Source organism: Lissotriton helveticus, chromosome 4_1 (assembly GCF_964261635.1).
Source record: "Lissotriton helveticus chromosome 4_1, aLisHel1.1, whole genome shotgun sequence".
In the NCBI taxonomy this organism is placed as follows: domain Eukaryota; kingdom Metazoa; phylum Chordata; class Amphibia; order Caudata; family Salamandridae; genus Lissotriton; species Lissotriton helveticus.
This window is the reverse complement of record NC_136063.1, coordinates 1,202,800,933-1,202,806,932: the sequence shown is the minus strand read 5'-3', so window position 1 is coordinate 1,202,806,932 and position 6,000 is coordinate 1,202,800,933. Positions and strand designations below refer to the sequence as shown.

Here is a 6,000-nt window from a genome sequence, read left to right as displayed (position 1 = left end):
ACTGTACGAGGGTGGCACACATTAGCCCATGGCATCTCCGAAAACCCACTATAAGATTAAAATTTGAGCAAGAGATTGAATTCTATTTTAACGAGAATGAAGGCAATGTAGCCCCCCACCTCCGCGCAAGGCTCAAAGAAAGTCTTGAGATGGGCATCCTTCCATTGGACCAAAGGTTGGCCACCCTGGGAGTGATAACTAAGGAAGGGAAACGAAGACATAATTGCACATCATATAGACCCATTTAACTGCTGAATGCAGAGGCCAAAATATTGGGCAAGTTGCTGGCCACCCGATTGATTAGAGTCCTACCGAAACTGGCCCACCCAGACAAATCTGGATTCATGCCAACAAGGAGCACAGCCCTGAATTTAAGGAGGGTGCATGGAGTGTTGTGTAGGGTAGACACCATCAATGAAGACGCAGTGGTGGTGTCTCTGGACGCCACCATGGCATTTGACACTATATAGTGGTCATATCTTTTAGCTGTGTTGGAGAGGTTAGGTTTTAGCCCTAAGTTTATTGGTTGTGTCCGACTCTTATACACTGACCCAATAGCGCAGGTGGTGGTCAACAACAAAAATTCAGGGATGTTCCACCTCCGTAGGGGGATGAGGCAGGGGCGCCCACTGCTCCACTGCTATTTGCACTCACGCTGAAAACTCTGTCTTGTTGGATTCGACGAGACTACGTCATAAGGGGGCTGGGCTGGTCTGAGGACTAGGAAGACTGTATCTCGCTGTATGCAGACAATATTCTGTTGTACTTGGCCTTCTTGTATGAATCTCTATGCAGGGTTTTAAAAATCTTCGCTAATTTTGGTACATACTCCGGATACACTATCAACTGGGCAAAATCGCATATTCCGTGCTTAGGGGCAAACCACCGGCCCTGCCAAAGTAACAACAGCTAAGGATAGTAACGGAGGGATTTAAATACTTGGCCATTTTTATCAACAACGACCCCAAACTATTTTATGAATGTAATCTTCTGCCACCACTTCAATGACTGAAGTGTGACGTAGAACACTGGCAGTCTCTTCCGTTGTCACTCTTGGGGCAGGCCGCATTGTTTAAAATGATGTCACTGCCTCGTTTTCTATATGTGTTGCTGAATTCACCTGCTCTAGTCCTAGCGTCGTATTTTAGACAGGCGGAAAGTGCACAGCGAATGCTCCTCTGGGGAAATGTTCCACCACGTATCTCATTCTCAAAACTTGTGAGAAACTGGTACGACAGGAGACTCAACTTGCCAAACATCAAGAAATATTACTGGGCGGTGCAGCTAGCGGCCATCAATCACTGTTTATATCCGCCAAGTACTGATCCGGGCTATGCTATAGAAAGGTGGCTACACCCTGGGGGTATCATGCATGGGCACTGTACTCAAAACCCGCAAGGTTCCCCTTGACAGGCCCCACAAAACACTCAGTACAAGTGTGGAACCTGCTCCAAAAACATATGGAATGGATGAAGTGTATAACTCGGAGAACCCCACTGTGGGACTCTGAGCAACTGGGCAATCTCTGTAAGACAAAGGGCTTTGATAGATGGGATCTGATAGGTATCTCGCAGGTGGCTGATCTTTGGAAAAGGGGGGAGGTACTGCCCTTCACAATCCTCCAACAAAACTATGAGCTCACAGACTCAGAGACACCCCGGTATCTCCAGGTATGACACACACTACACACAGTCATCCTGAAGGGTGAGACCCCTGTAGAGGCCTCGCCTCTCGAGGCTTAATATTATTATTTATTCTTTCACAGGTTTCACCCCTGTTGAGCCTTCTTTGTTCCTAAAACGTGTATCATGTTTTCCCACTACCATGCTTACCTTCACACGTGGCCTATTACTGCATTTGTTTTGTACAACTCTACGTGTAATCAATCACAATGGGCTTTAATTTTCACGACTCTCCATGCAATTCAACTCAATTTTTTCACACGAGCCCTTTGCGATGCTTTATTGATCCCGCCACCATTGATTAGAGAGACACGCCCCTTGCGTCATGTGACTTCCTCACGTTGAGCTGTATTTCGAGCTTAACTGGTGACAGGCTCTTTCCACAATAAGCTCCACTATGGACAAGTGAGGCACACCTTCGCATCACGTGGCGTCCCCTGTTGAGCTCCGTTTCAGCTCAACTGGTGACAGGCCTGTTCCATTACGACCGCTCGGCCCTTATTGGTTCCGGATTCGGCTGACGCGGGGGTCAGGCACTCTCCCTTGCCTGCATCATGGGCATACCCGTACACGGATACCTTCTAAACACAGGTGCTGAACCTCACAGCAGATCACTACTCTTCGAGACCCAGCTGACCCGCAGGTCAGGCAAGTTGCTTGTTACTGTTAAGGCATTCTCAAGACACCGGAACCCTCCACGTAAACAAGCGAATGTGAAGGCAATTTTTACCATTTCACCAATTTACGGTAATTTAAAGCACTATATAAACTGTTCCTCCTCTGTAGTTCATTTATCTCTAGGGAGGAAGTGCAGACACATCTAGGTGCAAATGCGCGAGACCCACCTTGATATAGTAAGAGAGTGAATGGGTGTATGCATGTGTATATGTTTTTCACTTTTGAGAAAGTGCTTTCACCATTGAGAAAGAGTATTTAAGACCCTGACTTGCTCTCTGCTTACATCCCTTCTCAAGAGTTTGACTACAAGGGTCTTTCCTCCACTCTCCTCCCATGGGGCGTGTTGGATACTACCTGAGGGTAAGAATGTGAGTTGGTTCCCACATTGTTCTTTTTTAAACTTTGTATGTTCACAGTTGCAGTGACACGTGTTACACACAAATAGCCACTTTGTATTAATTTGTGCATGTGAAGTAATTGCATTTGTATATGACCGAACCTTTTGATATTATCCTTGTCTCTCTCTCTCCACTTCTGTTTTACAGATTTGTTGAGGATCTATCCTGGTAGAGTTTGACACAGGTCAACCTACCAAGTGGTAATTTCATACCATTATTTTGGTAAGAACGAAGTCCTTATCATTTATTTGTCCTGATGAATGCCGCAAACCTTTTGGGCTAAGAAGTTAGAAGCATGTCGACTAAAAGAACCATTAGGGTGAGGTGGCAATAATATTCCCCCAGTTTCACTGTTCTTCTATTTTTAACACCATATAGTTACCTTTCTGGTTAAATGTAATTCTGTAAATATACCTGTTTTTGAAACCTCACTCACTTTCACTGGCCGGCCCCCAACTTAGCTTTAGAAGTGTCACCCTGTCTTCAGGTGATGGCCCACTCTCTACTAAACCTAGTTTCTAGAGAGCGAGGACTCCTGATGCTAGCATCTTCACTCAGAATGTAAGGGAATTTTCTGTCAAAACCATAGGAGCAGCTTCTGTTGTGAATTCAATGATGTACATTACCCTATGGCTAGATATTTTCAGGAAAAGAATTTCAGTGACAGTAAAACGCTCTGCATTTTTCTGATAGAACAGATACCCAATAAATTGAGGGTGTCAATATGTTCTCGACCCATAGAAAACAGGAATCCAGGTGTTTCATTGACCTTGAGACCAAATGTTTACTTGGATAGAACACTGAGAATGATCTCAGGGTGCAACTGGAGAATGATTGATTGTTGATTTCCACCTTCGTCCATGTATGCACTCACACCCCCAGACACTAATCCAACCATCTGCCATTGGCTCACTCATTCATCCATTCATGTACTGCCACTTCCATCAAAGCATTCATTCGCTCGACAGTTCATGGCCCCTTCCACATACACACTTACTTCTCATCTCATTTCTGCAGCCTCACCAACCTGTCCTAACTGAAACACTGTTCTTGGCCCTACACGTTGCCCCTGCACCCTCCTTCTATTCAATCGCTTACCAATTGCTTTACCATCATAGCATGCATTTAATCTACTACCCATCCATGCCTGCAATCTTTCATTCATACACTCACTCTTCTTCCCATACACTCAGTTACTGACTCCCTTATTTATCTTGCATTAGATTTCTATCCATTCTTCCACGACACAACTGCACATTCAATTGCTTAATTAATAACGTTCAGTTACAGACCGACACTATTTGCTTTGCCAATGCTTGTTAAAGGTGTATCTAATGTTTTTGGACTGATTTATTCGTGCAGTATTTTCTCTTGATTGCTCCTTGTGGAATATAATTGATCAAAATAGATTGTTATTGTTTTTATATGACTTCACAAATGGTGTTTCTGTAAATTTGAGAGCCCCTTGTTAATCAGGCGCTCTCCAACTGCACAGGAGAATAATATACTGCTTTCAAAAATGTAAAGTGTATATTTCTGTCAGTCATTTCAATTTTTTTTTTTAAGAAAGTTGTTCTTTTCCTTTGGACTTATTGGCACTCCAGTGAATAGCAGCTGGAAGCCAGGGTCCCCCCAAGCCATTTCTTAAACTCGTACCTCCACAATAAAACACCAGAAATCACAAACAAGTATACACTATCTTTCGCAACAGCATGTCCAAATATGAGAGAGACTACATACAGTTAGAAGACCCCAGTTGTATTGACCAAACAATAGGCTATCATGCGAAATCCGAGCTCTCAGCAGAAGTGCTGGGGCGGAAGTAAATGGTTTGATATCGGCCTCGGGCAGGAAATGGGCTGCAAATCTTGGAGACTATGCAGAGGCTTTGTGTCAAAAGGCGACAAAGACAGTGATTGCAAAGCAAGAGCAGGTGCTAATTATATCAGAGTACATGCTGCTCTTGGGAAGTGGTACACTACCTTTGGAAGTATTTCAGCTCTACTGAAAAGTGCAGGCATTCCCCTTTTCCCATACATGAAGTGTATGTGCTTGGAAACGGTAATTGCCTGTCCATGACAAGCAGTGGATGGTAGAACTCGAAGTCTGGAAACCCTTTTTGGCAGTCTAGCTATGCATACATACATTGATCACTAAACGCTTAGAACACTGGCTCTCTAAGCTTGGCAAATAAAGTGATTATAGTATGAAACTGATTTCCATTTCAGGCCCAGGCACATGGACACATGCTCTGTCCACAACTAGCAATCAGATTCTCACTAGTATTGTTTATAAAATGTTAAATCCTATATTGTTTTAAACATATCTTGATTGCTTTTTATTAATACATATATCAATTACAACTAGGGGGCAATACAACAGACTTCAAGTAAGTATTATTGCTATTTAATGAGAATATTACACTCCGAGGGAGCACGATCTTTATGCAGTTATTTAGCTCAAAATGTTCATGAATTTAGACAGAAAATTATGATAAGGGTTGTACGTATCGCAGAACCCCTGAATGAGTTCTGCAGGCCACAGGTTAAGAACCACTGTTTTAAGATGAAGCCTCGTCTTGGAAAGGCAGGATGTGTTGGGACTGAGGAACTGGCCAGTTAATATTACCTCTGGACCACTAGGGGTCCTTGGTCACTGATTGCAACTGCCTTGTTGTTACAATCAAGCCCTAAGCAAAGGTACAGGTTTTCGACTGAACTGCGGAGCAATGCATGGGGCTCCATGATACATACGGCTCATTCTCCTTGATTGCACCATGTGCACCTTTTAAAATGTGATCCCCAGCCCAATCAAGGAAAATGCACCATATTCGGGTGATTGCGCTGACCCTAGGACAGCTGAAAACATGTGCTGCCCTTGGGGCAGAGTATTCATGTGAAAAATGGAGCGGCTGCTTAACCCCTTCTACGCTCATGACGAGCTCAGCTCGTCATGAGTGTAACCTGCGCTACGCGGATGACGAGCTGAGCTCGTCATGTAACACGGGATTTTTAAAATCGCAGCGCGCAGCGGGAAAACCGCTAGCGCGCATGCGGTTAAAAGCCACTCCGTGTTTTTACAGTGCCAGCGCAACCCACCTACACTTTGATGGAGATTAGAGATCCCTTTGCAGGCTGCTGCAGTGACTGACTGGACCTGCCTGCTAGGGGATGTCTTCGGTGTTCATGAGACATTCTTTGCCCCCTCCAGAGGACTACAATCAAAGGGCGAACTGACAGTGC

At 44.4% G+C, this 6,000-nt stretch overlaps 1 long non-coding RNA gene across 2 annotated transcripts in view; it reads left to right on the top strand.

Annotated features, from left to right (window-relative positions):
• Positions 1-2,488: 2,488 nt before the first annotated feature.
• Positions 2,489-6,000, top strand: part of LOC144827471 (uncharacterized) — a 123,104-nt gene continuing 119,592 nt past the window's right edge. Inside the window, exons 1-2 of one of the 2 annotated variants that reach the window (XR_013610204.1) lie at positions 2,489-2,536; positions 2,657-2,728. This is a non-coding gene — a long non-coding RNA (uncharacterized LOC144827471). Of the gene's footprint in view, positions 2,537-2,656; positions 2,729-2,959; positions 2,981-6,000 lie in introns of those variants that run through there. The other variant, XR_013610203.1, reaches the window with a different exon arrangement.